This window comes from Tursiops truncatus, chromosome 4 (assembly GCF_011762595.2).
Source record: "Tursiops truncatus isolate mTurTru1 chromosome 4, mTurTru1.mat.Y, whole genome shotgun sequence".
NCBI classification, from domain to species: Eukaryota; Metazoa; Chordata; class Mammalia; order Artiodactyla; family Delphinidae; genus Tursiops; species Tursiops truncatus.
In genome coordinates, this window is record NC_047037.1 from 59,416,999 (window position 1) to 59,436,028 (window position 19,030).

Below are 19,030 nucleotides of genomic sequence, written 5' to 3' on the forward strand. Positions count from 1 at the left end.
ATTGTGTGTAGTGACACCAGAGAGCTTCACCCAGTGATGTAAAAGAGTCACATTCAAATAGTATTTTAGGTAAAACAACCGCAAAAGCCCACTGAACATGTCCTTACTTTGTGAAAATTGTTGCCTGCATCTTTGCACCACAATTCTGGGAATGCAATTCAAAAGAGATGTATTCAAAAGTATATGACTTTGGCTCCCATGTATGATCATGAGACAACAGAGGAACACTAAACTTTGTGACAATTTTTCAAATTTGTGATTCTATGAAAAATTTCACCAATTTTCCATCACTTGAACTGAATTCAAAATGGATTCAGAAAATGTGGTACTTGTCTAAATGAAAATAAATGTTGTTTCAACAGTCTTTTTTTTCCCCATTAAATTGATGGTTAAGTGTACAACAAAAGGAGAAGACAACAAACAACATATACATACTCGTCTGAAAAAGCCAAAAGAAAATGCCACCCACATACACAGAATACCACACACAGAGGGTGACTATTGAGTACTGATGACATTTTTTCTACCCCATACAAATTACTCTTGCTAAAGTGCATCCAGCTTGTTTTCTTGCCAGTGTTTCCCTCCATTATGTTGTCAGGTGTAGATTAAAGACACATTCTAGGAGCATTCTTCATAAGACCATCTCTCTCAGTGCTACTTAAACATGGCCTCTCATGTACATCCTCTGCGTCACTGGCCTTTGATAATCAGTAAAGTATCTCTGCCTGAAGAAAAATGAGTAGAATAAGCCTCTTCTAGGAAAAATCAATGAGTGTAAGTAGGTAATGGACATTGAGGGTACAAAGCTCAGAAACCTAATACAAATTCTCCTTAAGGACATAACATTCTCCTGTAACATGAGAATGACTGGCATGACCCTAATATATCCCCCTTGCATGTTAAGTGATTCTAGAGCAACTTTCACTAAGTTGTTTGAACTGATGCCTTTAAAGCATTATCCCAGTCCCTCATGTTAATAAAGAGAAACCTGATTAATCCCACATGGCAGATTATACTGATTTGAGGAGGGGATTCTTGTACTTACATTGAGTAGGAGTGTGCCCCATGTTTGGGAACTGGTAACTCAGCAGAGAAGGAAAGTATGAAGTTCTCCTACGAACTATGAAGTTCTGAGTTCTCCACGTTGCCTCCTTTGCTTAACTCATTCTCTCCTTCTAATTCCATGCTAAGCATTTATTCATTAATTTGACAAATATTTGTTGGATACCTCACATTTGCCAGATACCGTTCTATGCAATGGAAATACAGTAATGAACAAAACAGACAAATTCCTGCTTATATTCTTCATCTCTCTCTCAGGCTTATGTATCAAGCTAAAGTAGAGCTGTCTTCTTCCTCCCAAATCTTGCTGATCTGCACTTTCACTTAGGAAGGGGGTCAGTTGTCTGAGAAGGAAAACCCTCTCATTTATTAGAGTAATCAAAAGTCATCAACAATCATATACTCATTCACTCAACAATTACTGATAAGCATCCCCTAGATGCCAGGATGTCAGCTTCAAACTGGGAACAGCAAGATGAAAACCACACGGTCCTTGGCTTGACAGGGATTATACATTTTTGCAATGTCTTTTATGTGAACAAATTAACAATTAATAGTTTTAAATTGAATTTGAATTTTTGAAGTCTGCTGATAGCTGAGAATTACTTGCTTTTCTTTTTTCCCAGGCCCAGTACTTCTCCTGATGCACTTAAGTATAGACTCTAGGGATAATGATCATATTCAAAAATATGCTACTGCCCAACTTGAAATGGGTAAGCTAGACTTGGACGTGCATCTGAGTGTTCTCACTCCATTTTCAATAATCACAACTCCTGCTATGTTTCAATTAGCTACAGTAACTGAAATTAATATTCCATTACACTTCTTTTGATCATGCTTTAATTTAACCAACAATAATGACCAGGGCATAAAACAGTCCAAGTCCTTTGTTTAGGGTTTGGTAACAGAACCATCTGCCTGACCTCAACCCTTTGGGGAATGGACATTCAGAAAGTATTTACATGGCGCCTCAATTTTGTTATTTTCCTGTTGCTTTTTTTCGTCTATGCGGCTTTGTTTACTCACTACCTGTGGCGGGTGAGGCTAGAGTCAGGGGTTTTGCTTTACTTCTGGAATTATGGCATTTGAGAATGTTGCCCCATTTGTCATCCATTATGCCTCTTTTCTGTTAAGTATTTATTCTGGTCAAAATGTACACAAAAATTAATAAATTTTTCTTTTCTCTTTTCTGGTTGTATGTATGTATATGCATGTGAATCAGCAGATAAATAGACAGCTACTTTAAAGTGCTGATATCTAGACATCCCACCTGAAGTGGTAGGTTGACAATCATCTGTAATCCAAATGCCCCGTGGGAGGCATGCAAGTCCCTGGTGGTGGCTCTCTGTCATTTCTCACCAGGTGAACATAGTGTGGCTTTGAGCCAGACACTCCTGAGAGCAAATCCTGGCTTCACCTCTTAGCACTGTGTGACTGGTTACTTCTTAACATCTCTGAGCCTGTCTGCTCATCTACACAATGGAAGTAATACATGTTACTGACCTTGCTGGCTGCGTTATGAAAATTAGAGATGATATATGTGTTGAAAAGAACATAGAATCTCTATTAAAGGCATTTAGTAACTGGCAAGCATCACTAGCATTATCACCATTATTCTTCCAAATTCTCCTCCATTCTTTCCCTCGTTCCCATCCCCTGACCTCTCATTTCCCTCTTTTCTTTTCTTCTTGCTTTCTCATTCTCCTTTTCTCTACTCTCTCCTGCCAGTGCCTCGGCTCTGTGAGTGGTGCCCAAACAGCCTCCAGCAACACTCAGAGACAAAGGTGTTGCAGATTCTTGTTCCCCATGACCAGCCAGAGAAGAAATACCAGAGAGAATGCCATCTAGGAAATACTACCTCGTGTAGAAAGATATCCAGTGCATCTAATCAATGCAGCGTAGCTGAAGTTACCCTATTGTCTGAAAATGCTGAGTTTCTTTTATGCATGTAATATCAAGCCCCACAAATTTAACATTCCTTCATTCATTTATTTATTCCTCTAGAAAGTATATTAAAGATATGGCATGTGCTAGATCTTCTGCTAAAATTGACGCTATGAAAGGTTTGTTTCTTATCTTTGTATCAACACACTCTATAGATATTTGTTGAATAAATAGCAAGTGAACGATGAACAACCCAAAGTTTGCAGTTATGAAGACACAGAAAAGAAAAAAAATAAAATCTGTATTCATGAATGTAGGTCATGTACACATACTGTAGCTTCTTTTTCAATTAAAATGAGTCAGCAACCTCTATGTGTCAGGTTCTGAACTGGATGCTAAGATACAAAGATGAAAAGATAAGATATGGTCCCTGCTTATCATTCATTCATTCACTTGGTTAACATTTTCAAATACCTACTTTGTGCCAGGAATGGACTAGGGGCTGCAGACACAGCCCTGATCAAGGTAAACATGGAAACTGATCTCATGAAACTTATTTCCTAGTATGGAAAATATAAAAGAAAACAAACATAACCCCCCCAAAAGGAGAAAATAATTACAAATTATGAGGAGAGCCATCAATGAGACAACAATGGACTGAGATGGACAGGACATCTACTTCAGATACTTTAGTGGGAGACAGAAAAGTAATCTGATAGTTACAATTCACTACTTGCTTATCTGCACATCAACCTATAGGTTTGTTATTCTCTCCTTCATTCCCAACAAGTTTTGAAGAAGCAATAAAATATTCTAAGAACAGTAAAGGAGCACACAGTACAATGTGAACGCAGCTGAATGAGCAACCCAAACTCTATGGGATCCCAATATTAACACAGAAACACAGGAGGGCAACTAATACACTTAGCAGAAAGGCCAAAAAAAAAAAAAAAATGCACGAAGAGGCAAGTAATGGGGTGGAGTTGGTGGGGAGCCACCTAATTCCAGCTCAGGCCAGTAGGAGTTGTAGCAGCTCTTACTGGGTAATGTAGTCAAAGTGTCACTGTAGCACCCAGACTTTGCATCTGCATGTGTGGTTTCTCAGTACTATCTTAATGGCCCTGGAAACTTCCAGGGCCTGGTCCCTGAGTCTGCTGCTTGTCCTGCTGCTGAAAGAGCACTGACTTGGCATCAAAGGACGCAAGCTCATCATCCATTTCGGCTACTCATGAGCTGTGCGACCAGGAGCAGGTCACTTCCTAGCTCCAATCTCAGCTTCCTCTCCTATACAATGGGTGTATTTGTCAGAGCACAGCTATAGACAGCAAAATTCACTCTAACTTGTTAAAACAAAAAGGAGTTTATTACTAAGTATGAGTAGCTTTCTAAATCACTGTAAGGGCTAGATGATCAGGCTCCAGGCTGAGTTTCCTGGTACAGCTTCCAGCTGCTAGAACCACTTAACCTCTGGCATCTTCCTTGCTAGCAATATAGATGCCTCAAGCCTAATCTCTCCCCCTATATTTAACCCTGTGACAAATCCAAGTCTCACGAGAGTACGAGTGATACAACTAAAATTGCATCCAAAATCATAGCTGCAAGGGCATGTAGGAAATGTCATTCTTAATTGTACAGCCTCTGTACACCAGGAAGACACACCAGAAGGGGTCGGAACAGGTAGAGCAAGCCAGTCCCCACAATTTGCCACGAAGGACAACAGCGCATCCCTCACAGGGTTTTTACAAGGAGTGGTGGCTGTGAAGATGTTTCCACTTAATAAACACTGGCTTGCCCTGTTCAGCATTCCTTGTGCCCTAACACTGGGTCCCAAAGATACTGAGTCCAGCGCTACAACCCCAGACACCTTCCAATGCCCTGTGGCTGGAACTTGCTTCCAGCAAACCACCCCTCCTGTCTGATGGACGTTGCTGGCTTACAGCATGGCTCTACCCAGAAACAGAAAGGTCTCTGCCCCCCAGCAAATCAAAGCCCACAAGGTAGAGCGGTGAGTCTGGATTTGAGCCTTGAGAGAGTTCTGTCAAATCCAGAAGGGGGAAACTAATTTTGCCTGGAAGGGTTAGCATTAACCACTGTTAACCATTTGGAGGACTTCCCTGGTGGTGCAGTGGTTAAGAATCCACCTGCCAATGCAGGGGACACGGGTTCGAGCCCTAGTCTGGGAAGATGCCACATGCCATGGAGCAACTAAGCCCGTGCACCGCAACTACTGAGCCTGCACTCTAGAGCCCATGAGCCACAACTACTGAGCCCTCATGCCACAACTACTGAAGCCCGCATGCCTAGAGCCTGTGCTCCGCAACAACAGAAGCCACAGCAATGAGAAGCCCACACACCAGAATGAAGAGTAGCCCTCACTTGCCACAACTAAAGCCCTCGCACAGCAACGAAGACCCAACACAGCCAAAAATAAAAATTAAAAAAACCATTTGGAACCATTTCCTTCCAAGGAAATCCTAACCAAAAGAAAGCTGGTGCAGCAAAATTATCAAACAAAATTGACTTTAAGGTAAAAAGCATTATTAAAAATAAAAATGGTCACTACATAATAATAAAAGCTTCAACTCACAGGAACATATAACAATTTTAAACTCTTAGGTATGTTACACCTTCACAATGTGTGAATACAAAATTGAGCTATCTGTTAAGAAAAATTTATATGTTCACACACTTTAACACACTTCTCTCAGTAATTGATAGATCAAGTGAATAAAGAACAGCAAGGATATAGATCTGAACACAAATAACAAGCCTGATGCAAAGGACATATTATGGAAATCTGCATCCAACTACTTGTTGAACATACAAGGGCTATTTACAAAAATGAACCATGCATTAGGCTGTAGAGCAAGTCTAATAAATTTCAAAGGCTCTGTATAGGCCACATCTTGTGGCAGCAATGCAATAAACACAACTTTTCAAAAAGAACAAAATAAAAATCTATTTCATTAGAAAATTTTAAATACATTTTAAATAATTCAGGACAAAAAAGAAATCATAATGGAACTTAGATTATTATATAATGTTTCAAAAGAATGACATATGAAAAATTAGCATATCAAAAATTGAGGGATGCAGCTAAAGCATTTCTTGAAAAAAAAATAGGTTTAAATGCCTACAGTAGAAAAATAAAGGCTCAAAATTAATGAGTAAAACATATAACATGAAATTAGAAATTATTTAGAATTTAAAAAAGCCGAAGTGGGGGGGGGGGGTCACTGAAAAAACTAATAAAATTGAAAGTTTTCTAGTAATGTTAATAAAGAAAAAAGAGAGAAAGAATAAGTAAACAATATTAATGAAGAGGCCATAGCTACAGATGCTATATTAATTTAAAAGATATTAAATTGAGAGTATGAATAATTCTATGCTCATACATTTTAAAACATAGATGAAATAGATACATTCTACAAATATGCAATTTAGCAAAAGTGAATGGAGAATTTTTTTTAATTTAAATCAGAGAAAATCTGAATAGGTGTATAAAAGTATAAAAGTATGTTTTGCCCTAAAAATGCAAGGTTGGTTTGACACTAGAAAATATTCATAACAGATAATGGTTTACGTATCCACATTAATAAGTAAAAGAAGAGAAATAATCTCCATAGATGTAGAAAATTCATCTGAATAGATGTAGGAAAAACATTTGAAATAAATGCAAATCCACTTATGATCTGCAAATCCCTTAGCAAACTAGGCATAAAAGGACTCTTTTTAACCTAATAGAGGGTAACTACAAGTGCCTACTGCAAATGTCATACTTAATGTTGAAATGTTGGAAATATGAAAGATAAAAACGTATTTCCTCTGAAATATGTTCACACCTCTATTATAGCTCTTATTATGAATTGCAATGATCTATTGACATTTTTGTCCTCCCCTCTCCCAGCTCCCCCGACCCTGCACCCAGTGCTCCGTACAGTTCCTAGCACACAGCAGGCATACCATTCATGTTTGTTGAATGAATGGATGAATGAATAAAGCAGAGCTCCTTCGTGCTAAAATGCAGGTTGCATAAAGGTCACCAGGTAAGTTCTGATTCCCCAGCTGTATCCATTTAGCACTCAAGGACTCTTTGAATGCAATCTGAGTACTGCAAATGTGTTGCCCTATGATATTTAAGACATTCCAGATGGCTCTTGAACCTGCCCAACTCTACTGTGTAAACATCATGTCCCCAACTTGTTTTCATTTACTTACCCCTTCTGAGAATCAATTCTTCCCCTTGTAAATGGAAGTAACAATAATAGTATGTTTGCCTCGCAGGGTTGTTGTGAGAACCAAATGAATGTTCATGAAACAGGAAACAGTGCTGGTCGTCTAGTAAGTATACAATAAATGTTGCCTATGGTTGTAATTATTAATAACATTAGGGCTATTTCAGATTTCCATGGTATCTAGTATAGCGCTTTGTACATAAAAGCAACTTCTCAAAAAATGTTTGCTAAATAAATGAATGACCAGTCTGTGATGCTGAAATATACTGGTGGCCTTTATGCAATTTGCATTCACTCCATTCATTCATTCATTCAAATTGAATTGCAGGCCCGCTGCATGTCAGATGCTATACTGAGCACTGGGAATACAGAGATGATTAATCATTAAGATATTAATTAAGATAAGATTCTAGCCTTTGAGGAACTCACAGCATAAATTTATTTTAATTTGAAAAATCTGCATTGGCAGCTCTGTTTTTATGCCTACCTCTCATAAGCAAGGTACATTGACCCTTGTCAAGATGGAGTCAGCATGGAGAAAAATCAAGCTATATCAAACTCAATTGGCCCTAGTGGTTGGTCTTAAAAGGCAACCCAGGGAATCAAGGCTATTGTATTCAAAACAGAGTCATGAGCTGAAGCATGACTCAGAAAATTATTGGCAACTGAAGGTCCCAACTCAAGGGTGGGCCACAGCCATGAGGGATGGTATATAGGGTACCAAATGGAAGTCACCAGCAGAAGACATGTCCCATGCATCAAGGTCCCAACACATCAACACGTGGGAGAATGAATTTGGGAGAAGAAACAATATGAGGAAGGTAATAAAGAGCAACGTCCTTCCTTAGGAAGAGAGATATCAGGAGCTAGAAAGGTAATCTAAGCCTCAAACTCCAGAAAAAAAGTTTCACATACCACTAAGTTATCAGACAGACTGAGGAAATTGGTATAATAATGTCATACGGTTTTATATTGGTTAAAAATTTTTTAAATACCCTATAGGATACAATAGATTTTTGTCATGTTTTCCAGCTGCTCAGTACCTTTTGAGAGCCCTGCAACTTGGAAAACATTTTGCCTTATGAGTTTCAACTCCTCAAGGTAGAAACTAGAAAACAAGTCTCCCCAGCAACTTAGCTGCTAAGATGTATGCCTGAGACCTAGGATCCACCTATCAAACTCAACCATGAGAGACTTGTTTCAAAAGAAAGAAGGCCTGTGAAATTCACCTTCTATAGAACATGTGGCAAATGTGTCCAAGTCTTGGAGGGCAGAAAAGGTGAAGGTCCTGGTGTCTATTCCCTATGGAGTTGAGGCATAGGCTATCAGGAGTGGTACTTTTGCCAGTGAAGGGCCTTGTAGCATAACTGCCCATTGTTTCCAGTTGTGTAGCATTCGAGCCAGAGTCTCCAGTACACCAGGAGGTTGGGGAGATTTTCTCCTTAAACCAGCTTCACTGGATTCTTACAACCAACAATCCTGACAGATATAATTCGTTAGACCAATATCTGAGAGAGACTGACCCCTGAGGAGGGACAGAAAGTGCTGTCATCTGGGACTGATATGGATACCCAGGACCACCCGGGGTCACTAAATGCCAGAAGCCACTGATGGCAAAGGAGTAAGTGCAAGCTCCATCAGCTGCACCTGGATCACTGAACGCTGTTTCTGTAGAACATGGCTTAACTCAGGGGTTGGCAGGCCGTATACTGCTTTCTCTCTCAAGAAATCTCAGGAATGGGAGCCGGCCTGCCGTCTGCTGGGTGGAAGGGAGAACCAGGAAGGGAGAAGACGATGAGAAGCTGGTGAAATGCGGCCAACTGTAGCTGTCTCCACCCAACTTCAGAGCCATCTCCATTTCTCTCCAGCTGAACTCACTGCCAATATTCTAAGACTTCTCCCGGCAACCAGGTATTTCCAAGAAATAACAACACAAAGAAGGGAAAAGGGAAGGAGAATTTTTCTCATTTATGACCAGAGAACTGCCCTTACTGCTTTTAGAGAATGAGTTTTTTGCTTTCTTCTTATTCCTGTGGCTGCTATGAACTCTCAAGATACATTTGCTCTAAGAAACATCACTTCATTTCTCCCCCTTGATATCAAAGGCTCATACTGCTCATACTCCAGTGGTAGGATGGCTAAAGACTCCTCTTCTTAGAGTAATCCCTGAGCTAAGCACTGGGGTATAAAGATGAAGAAGGCCCAGCTTCTGCCCTCAGGGTGCTGGGTTGAGTGGGAGACACACAGATATACCACAATAGAATATCCAAGCATAATAGATGCATAGACAAAATGTTACCAAGTCATGCTCGCCTTCAACACAGGTGAGAGGAGGGAAGCCTTTTGAAAGCTTTACAGAAACGAGTGCCATTTTGGCCTTTCTGCATGAATAGAATTTTGATGAAAAGAATGAAGACATCCCAGGAAGAGGAAGCCACATAAACATAGGCATGGAAGTATGGAATTGCAAGTCGTGTTCAGGAAACACTGAATACTTGCTGGCATAGAGCATAATGTGTGTGTGATAGAGGAAAGGGGTGCTGGGAGGACAGACTGTTCTCTGGGCTTCTTTCTCAGTTAGAAAGAGCCAGATATTATGCTTGTTGATTGAATGATTATGGCACAAAGTCACAAAAAGTTGAAATAGAGTAAGAACAAAACAAAAATCCAGAAACTTCACCTCAATATTTCATCCACTGAACTCTTCAAAAGTCTCTGACAGAGCTCCTAATATTGCTTGGTAAATATGATTTTTTTAAATGGGGGTGAGGTTCTTTGATAAGATGTAAGAAAAGTACTTTAATTCAGTTAAACATCAGCATAATGATGGTGAACAACTCACTGGAGACTGAAGTGCTACTAAATTATAAACGAGAAAGATGTTGTAAAAGGGAAAGAGTCAAACTTGGAATGCTGACTTTATGCTCTGGACCCTGAAATGGCTAAATTTTCAGGATACTCCAATTTCCTCTTGACTGGTTCACACACTTCTAGTTCCTTCTCTATCTCACCCTAAGCCCTCTTTGCCTCCCAGAAAGTGGGAAATGCCCCTCTTAAACAGATCAAATGAAACAGGGAGAGAAACTATATATTTTAGTCTGAATCCCTCATCAGCTCAGAAAGAAGGCAGCATTGACCTAACTTAGCACCATATACCTTACCTTTCAGCTGGTACCTTTGTGTACCCTCGGCTGATGCCAGCAACTCAGCCCCACGTCTCCCACTCAGCTCTCCCAGGCTTCTTAGAACTCGGATTCCCAAGACAAAGCACAATTGAGGCCCAGTTAGTGCTCAAGTTTACTGAGAATTAAGCCATAGGCAGATACCATCAAAACACATTTCACTTGTGACCTTTCACAGCCAGCGAATTGGAAGGATTTTCCTTTGCCGGGATTGAATTTAAAACGACTTCCCAGGAGCAAAAGGTCAGCCTGGGGAATCATGATATCCAGTTAAACACAGCTAAATAGAACATTTTAGCATGACAATAAATGGAGTTATATTTAGCTGATTTGGGAAACTATCTGGCCAAGGGAAAAGGAGGAGTACAGAGATTCTTCATCTACCACCCCTCCTCCTACAGATGGAAAAAGTAATGGAGTAGTGCAGACAAGCACAAAGGTGAAGAATTTTACTAAATCTGTCCAGTGAGACCGTTTTTGCTTTCCCAACATTTACCATGTTCTGAGTAGGACGTTTTGGTTGAATTGCATAAAGGCTATATTGTCCTCTTGACACACACATGAAATTCCTATTAGCACGACTGGAGCAAGATGGGCTCCAAAGGGAGAACATACCCTCAAATAACTTTCTAGGCAGCTTTGATTTCTAGATATGTATGAGGTGAAAGCACATTAGCCAAACTAGCTTTGATAACAAATGCATTCTTTTTTAACAAGGAAAGACTGAAGGGAAAAAATAGTTGGCACTCATCTGCCCTTAACTTGAAATGCCCCATGCTATTTTGAAATAGCCTTATATTTTGCTGTTGTTAACTAACAGATGGTTTTGTTAGCTGATGACTGTTTCTCTAAATAACTCCTGACAATAAAAGGCTGTGACATATGAGAGCAAAATGGGGACCATAAGTGGTAGCCTTTTACCTCTAGAATCTTACCTTGTCGTCCATCCTGAAATTTGATGTGTGTAATTGCAGCCACTGGGAAGGTGTGGAGTGCTATAGCATCACAGATCTGCCAATAGTTAGAAGAGATTATAGGTGTATGTTGTTTTCTTAGAAGGGAAGAAAATATATTTAATTGAAACCAATTTAGAAATCAGGATCCCTGTTAGTTTAGAGTGAGAACGTTTTCAATGAAATACTGTTTCATTCTGGCTATGAGAGATCCACAACTTTCCTCTCCCAGGCTCAGTGTGCTATTTGATAGGGAATCCAATGTTTGTTCTTGTCCCCCAAGACCCTATCTACTACACAATGAAATGGTACTCTAGGTGAATATAATCCATAGTGATTTAGCAAAAACCATCAGCCACAGCCTTGTGGAATTCATCTAACATTGTTTCACTTAGAGTGACCGATCTCTCTGCTTATAAGGTCTTTTTCACATGAAACTGCCTTCTTTCATTCTATCTTTTTAAAAATATCACCTGGTCTTTTTACTTATCTTTTATTCTGCCTTTGGGCAGTCCAAAACGGGCATGGCCTAACCTGGTTGGGCATAATATTGGCCACTTTCCAATCTCCAGCTGAGGAAAAGGTATGGCCAAAGGGCGTTACTAAATTCACAGAACTGATTCTCAGGCCTCAAGCCCTTGGTTCCTAAAGGTCTATTTGGTCCAGACACTTTGAATCTACCCTCAACCTGGGAAGACCTTTATATCATATAAATAAGAATAAAGCCTTTGTACAATTCAACAAACAGGTCCTACATAGAACATGGTAAATGTTAGGAAAGTTCCCATCTTACCTCTCCAACTTCATCTTGCTCTTTTCTCCTAATTTATTGCTGACCTCTTATTGTTCTCTTAATACCTTTACCTAGCCGCTACAGTGTGGCACACTGATCTGTTATGCCCAGAATCCAAAGACAGCTCCATTTCCTGCTTATTGATTTAATCTCTCACCCTTGGTTCCAAAGGTTCCATGATGATTGTAGCCTACCACTAAAATGAATCAACTCAATCTTTATTCTTTCCCCATAGATGATCTCTCATCCAAGTCTGTGACCACACATTATCACCCTAGGACCATAACTCTATTCCCCTCTAGGACCATAACTCATTCCAAAAAGTCCATGTCTTCCAGAGGCCTGGATAAGCATAGATTACCTGAGACATCTCCTTTTAGATACAGCTAGAATATTGTTGCAGTAATCCCATCATTGAGATGACAAGATGATGGTGAACTAAAGTATGGTAGTAACAGTAGGAAGGAAGAAAAATAGTCATATTCAAAATATATTTTTGACAAGACTTGATAACTGATGAACAAAAGGGAATAAAAAGAGGAAAAGACCGAGGGTGACTTTCAGATTTCTGACTTGGAAAACGTGTTGAATGCTGGATGTGATCAAAGAATAGGGGTAAAGAGTTTGAGATGTGAAAATCATTGAAACAAGGGTGACATAGGCACATGTCTTGTGTTTATCCCATTATTATTATTTTTTATTTGGTTGCACTGGGTCATAGTTGCAGCACGCAGGATTTTCGTTGCCACGTGCAGGATCTTCGCTGCAGCATGTGGGATCTTTTTAGTTGCAGCATGGGGGATCTTTAGTTGTGGCATGCGAACTCTCAGTTGCAGCATTTGGGATCTAGTCCCCTGACCAGGGATGGAACCCCTGAATTGGGAGCATAGAGTCTTAGCCACTGGACCACCAGGGAAGTCCCTATCCCATTATTTATGAATGCTCTTATGTGAAATATGCATGTCTTTAATTTGAATAAATTGTCAAAAAGTAGAATAGGGGGCTTCCCTGGTGGCGCAGTGGTTGAGAGTCTGCCTGCCGATGCAGGGGACACGGGTTCGTGCCCCGGTCCGGGAAGATCCCACATGCCGCGGAGCGGCTGGGCCCGTGAGCCATGGCCACTGAGCCTGCGCGTCCACAGCCTGTGCTCCGCAACGGGAGAGGCCACAACAGTGAGAGGCCCGTGTACCGCAAAAAAAAAAAAAAAGTAGAATAGGGAAATCTTTATAAAATCACAGAACTTCGAATCCCAGTTCCCTTCTCTGTAAATGGTGATGACAGTATTTACCCAGGATACTGGTAAAAATAGAACACACTTTTTACAAACCACCTGATACAGTGCGTAGCACAGTATACTCAATAAACGATAGCTGCTATTGTACCTATGATTTGGAATGGCTTACTACACATGATCTGAAGATTAAGTTGGTAACTCGCAAACTGAAAACTGAACCAACAATGAAGTGTTGAAGAATGCAGACAACACCCAACCTGGACTGCGAGCCATGGAATCTCTGCTATTATGTATTGCTTACCTAGCACTTCAGCCCAGCAAATTTCAAGGTCAGTCATTATCATTTCCTAAACACAGGAAATGAGAAAAGCCCTTCACAGATGGGGAAAACACAGCACACTTGCTGGTAGGAATCACACAGTTCAGCTCAAACAAGTTCAAATATTTGATGTCCGAAAGTCATTGTCTATGAACAAATCTCTATACCAAGACATCAAAGAAAACAACCCAAAGGTACCTCTGACCTTCTTCCTTATGAAGACAGAGGCTGAGTAACTGGGTTGTATATACAGGATATGCAACCTCAGATAATCTTGGGGGCAGGGTGGTAAAGTTATGCAGGCCTTTCCCTCAAAGAATGTCTTATGCGCTCGCTTTCTGAAAATGACAAATTGTGAGTAATCTTTTTCACATAAAAATAACTCTGAAAATGATTGTACATATAAACAAATATAACAAATAGAAGAACAAAATGTGCCTCAAAAACAAAAAAGCCTGTTTTGTGAATAAAAAGGACCCACATTTTTCCCACACCCTTTGTTACTGACTGAAATCTTCTCTAAGTAAACTGATCATGTCATCATGCAAATAATTGTCAGAATCACCTACCGTGGTTAGAGTGGAAGCTACTGGCAACCCACATACCCACCCACAAAGAAAAGTGCATCAGTTACGATTATCTGGTTGCAGGTGACAGAAACAGACTCTGGTTAACTTAAGCAAAGTAACAATAATAATTAACAAAAATAAAATAAATTATAGACCCTAATGAAAAAGTGAACAATCAGGCGTTGGCAGCAATAGGATCAAAGATGCTCCAAGAAATTAGGAAAGAGGCATTAACAGAGTATCTCTTCAAGGGATGGCCATTGGAAGGACCCATTTCAATGCTTTGTGTCAATGTCCCCTCAATGAAGACTCAAACTCCTGGGAGGATAGGGTTAATCTTATCTCAGACACGTGTCCAAACAGTGCACATGACTCTCCCACTAGAACAGCATGGAAGGAGGGAAGTGAAGTCCCCAGAAGGAAAATTGGAACGTTAGTAACAAAGAAAGGGGAAAGGCTGCTGGGTGGATCAACACCACAGGTTCCACCGTAGCCTGTCTCAGAAAATATTGGTTCTGAACAGAAACAAGCCTTGGCTTAGGAAACCCATACATGCGATTCGATTCACACGGCCAGTGCAGCATAAAAACTTACATTATTCAAACTTTTTAATTTAGAAAGAAATCTGATGTAAGAGCTCATACTCTTAAAAATATATTTCCCAGCTCTGCCGCTGAAAGCATTTCACCTACAGCAATAGCAGCACCTGTGTACACAACTTGCCGTTAGGAGAACTCATAAAGCGCAGATTACGATTTCAAATCACACTCAAAGGAACCAGGACTCCTTGGAAGATACCCGGCTTCATGTCTTAGGACAGAAAAAATTAGGATGGTGACGGTACCTTCTATGGTTATAGCAGAACAAGACTTTTTCTAGGATGACAGGATGTGCTGAAACGACAACAGATCAGTTGAAAGAGCAGCTACTCACCAAGCCGTGAAGATTCAAACATCCAAACCAAAATATAATAACAGTTACGGTTAATTAGAACAGTTGAGTCTGTGGAAGGCAGGATTCATTACGGCACAGAAACAGAAACGTTCATTTAGAAGGCGTCCCGGGAGACGTAAGGGGCGGTGCGCAGGCGCTTCATCGGCTATTGGTGGCGCGCGCACCATCACGTCTCCGTCAGGAGAGCGATCCGCTGAGCACGTGACCTCGGCTGAGGCAGCGCAGCTGTGTGGGCCGCTGCCCGGGCAAGCGTTTTCTTGGCCTTTGGTCCTTTCCTCTGTCGTTACGGGGAATAAACCTCTCTCGAAACTGACTAGCCCACTCCCGGAAAGGGAACAGGTATTTAAGATCCTTTCATCTTCCTTCCACTGGAAACGGAGCCCAGAGTCGGTGGCGTCCGCGGGTGGCGGTTTTGTCAGGTGTCTGTCACCTTGAAAAATGGCTGATAGAGAAGACAGTTGCTCTGGTGAACATGGACTGTTTTTTGTTTGTTTTTGTTCGAGTGGAGCAGCAGCAAAATCCTCATTTGAGGACTAAAACTTGTGCGGTTGTACAGTACAAATCATGGAAGTCTGGTGGAGTAATTGCAGTACGTTATGAAGCTTGTGTGCTTGGGCTCACTAGAAATATGTGGGCAGATGATGCTAAGAAGTTATGTCCAGATCGTCTGCTGTCACGAGTTCATGCGTCCTGTGGGAAAAGCTGACCTCACCGAATACCGGGAAGCCAGTGTGGAAGTGATGGAGGTAAGGTCTCATTTTGCTGCGACTGAACGTGCCAGCCTTGACAAGGCTTACGGAGACCTGACCAGTGCTGTACGAGAGAGACTACAAAAGCTCCAGGGTCAGCCTGTCTCAGCCGACTTGTCGCCGAGCACCTACACTGAACGGTCGCCCCAAGGCCCTACAGCAGCAGTAGGGACTGTTCAGAAAGGTACTTCCATAACATCATATTGTTTCTGCTTCCTGCCTTTGCAACCTGCTTTATTTGGTCACTCTGATCCTTCTTGGATTGACTGAAAGGAAACTTAAACTACAACCTGAATGAATAACAAGGACTCACGTGGAAGGATGTACAGATTCTCTCATCTTTCCAGGTAAGTGGATGTTGAGCTGTGAAAGAGGTCATCCATTAACTTTGTTTATGCTGTACTTTGTTGAACAAATTCTCTTAGCCCATCAGTTTTTCACCTTGTGGTTGTGCACTTTGAATATCGTTTTAGAAATCCATTTCTATCAGAATTTCCTAAAGACATTTCTCTACATGTTTCTTCTATTTGCCTTACAGCTTCTTTTTAGGTATTTCAACCGTATGGAGTTTAGCTTTTTATTTGATTTAAGGTAGGGAGCCACCTTAATTATTATTCTTATCTCGAGTTGGTTTTCCCAACATTTATTAAACAGTCCATTCTTTCTTAACTTCTTATATGTAATTGGGTCTGTTTCTGTAGTATCCCATTAATCTGTCTACTTCTGCTCCAGAAATTATTTTTATTACTGTTCACAGTATTTCATAATATTTGATAAGGACTCCCCTCTGCTTTTGTTTTTCAAAATTGTCTTGGCTATTTATGCACATTTATTGTTCAGTATGTGTTTTAGAATACATTAGTTGAATTCCTTAAAAATCTTGTTGGAATTACATTGAATTTACATATTTAGAGAAGACAGTTACCTTAATGTTAAATTTTTTCATCCATGAACATATTTCAGCAATTTTTTAGGTCTTCATTTATGTCCCTTTTAGTGATTTTTAAGTTAAAAATTTTGATTTATAGTTGGGCTTCTTTTGAGATCTGGAATTCAGTATGTTTTCCTTTTTCTTTCTCATCTAAACTTTTAATTGATATAATATACATAAAGTATACAGACTGTAAGTGTACACTTTGGCTAATTTTCACAAAGTAAGCCCACTTATATAAGCAGCACCCAGATCAAAAAACACCAGAACTCTAGAAGCCACCCTTACCTACCCTCCCAGTCATCATCCTTCCCTACATTATCCCCTCTCTCTTACATTACCACTATCTTGATTTCTATTTAGCTTATTTCTGAACTTTATAAAATTGAAATCATGCAGTATATACTTGAGTATGGCTTCCTTCACTCAACATTGTCTTTGTGAGATTCATCCATTTTGTTGTATATAGTTGAGTTTGTTTACTCTCATTGCTCTGTAGTATTCCATTGTATGAATATACCACAATTTACCCTTATGATGGATATTTGGGTTGTTTCCAGTTTGGGACTACTAGGAATAGTGCTGCTATAAATATTCTTGTAAATATCTTTTGGTGAACAAATGTATGCATTTCTGTTGGGTATATGACTAAAAGTGCTCATTTGTGGGGTTTGCCTATATTCAGCTTTAGTTTGCCTGTAGTCACTTTTACTAGATACTACTAAAAATTTTCCAAAATGGTAGTACTGATTTATAATTCCACTAGCAGCATATGAGAGTTCTAGTTGTTCCACATGTTTGTCAACACTTACTTTTTTCTCTTCTGTATTTTAGCCATTTTGATAGGTGTATAGTTATATCATATTATGGTTTTAGTTTGCATATTCCTGGTATTAATGAAATTGAGTACCTTTTTGTCAGTTTGATGACCATTCTTCTTTCATGAAATGCCTGTTTAAGTATTTGCCCTTTTTTTTTTTTGGTTGTCTCATTCAACTATAGGACTTTATATATTCTGGATACGAGTCATTATCAAATATACGTATTACAATATCTTCTGATTTGTGGCTTGTTTTTCAGTCTGTTAATAGTGGCTTTTGATGTATAGAAGGTTCTTAATTTTAATTTGGTCCAATTTATCTTTTTTTTTCTTTTATGGATAGTATTTTTTAATGTCCTGTTTAAGAAATCTTTACCTACCTCAAGTTCATGAAAAAACTCTCCTATATTATTTTAGAAGCTTTATTGTCTTGCCTTTTACAGTTACATTTGCAATCCATTGTGTGTGTGACCGTGAGGTAGGGATCAAGATTCCTTTTTTTATTATATGGGTATCCAATTATAATATCTTTATTATTAAAGCTTTACTTTTTTCCATAAAGGTCTTCTGCATTCATTATGTTAGTTCCTAGATGCTTTAATTTTTTTGTTGCTATAGTGAGTTTGCTTATTTATTATATTTTCCACTGGGTTAGTGATATGTAGGGGAATGATAAATGATTTTTTTTGTAAGTTCATCTTTATTTACTTTATCTACCTGACAAAAACTTGAGATATAATCTGCATGAAAGTCCTTTAATAAATAAAATGTAGTTGGTGGTTAAAAATATTTTCTTAGACTAGAATAAAATTAGGACAATTAAAAACTTGCTTTTGTGATAATATTAGATTATGATAGTTCTAGATACCAGATATAAGAGAATCTGGGTCTTATTTGCTTTTAATAAAATATTATGAAAGTGGAATTCAGCTGGATATCCCAGAGCAAAGAATTCTGCATTTAGATGCTTTTCAACAGGGTGTCTACACCTTCTTGAAAAAATTTTCTAGTACTTTTGATAATGGTTAGATTCAAAACAATGTATCTATTCTCCTCTTCAGTTGTAATGCGTACTTTTAGAACTATTATTTTGTAACATTATTCTTATTTAGAAGAGCTCTTTCAGTAAAAAATCTTTGAATGTTGGACATTAATCAAAAGGATACAAATCTGTAGCAAGTTAACTCTGTGGGGGAACTTGTAAGGGAAATCTGTTACTACTTGTAGAAGCAATACAGATTCATCCAGAAAAAAACTCCAAGAGAATATAGCTTATTTCTAGTAACAGTGGTAGATTTTCCATGGGCTCCATGTTTTAAAGTAAGAATAAATAATAAAAAAA

At 39.3% G+C, this 19,030-nt stretch overlaps 1 long non-coding RNA gene and 1 pseudogene across 1 annotated transcript in view; one reads left to right on the forward strand and one right to left on the reverse strand.

The window, feature by feature from the left end:
- LOC141278469 (uncharacterized) overlaps window positions 1-15,187 on the reverse strand; it is a 218,951-nt gene extending 203,764 nt beyond the window's left edge. The window contains exon 1 of the long non-coding RNA XR_012331226.1: window positions 15,168-15,187. This is a non-coding gene — a long non-coding RNA (uncharacterized lncRNA). The remainder of the gene's footprint in view (window positions 1-15,167) is intronic.
- Window positions 15,188-15,633: 446 nt separating this feature from the next.
- On the forward strand, window positions 15,634-16,299 carry LOC101336574 (DNA polymerase eta pseudogene; annotated as a pseudogene).
- Window positions 16,300-19,030: the final 2,731 nt, after the last annotated feature.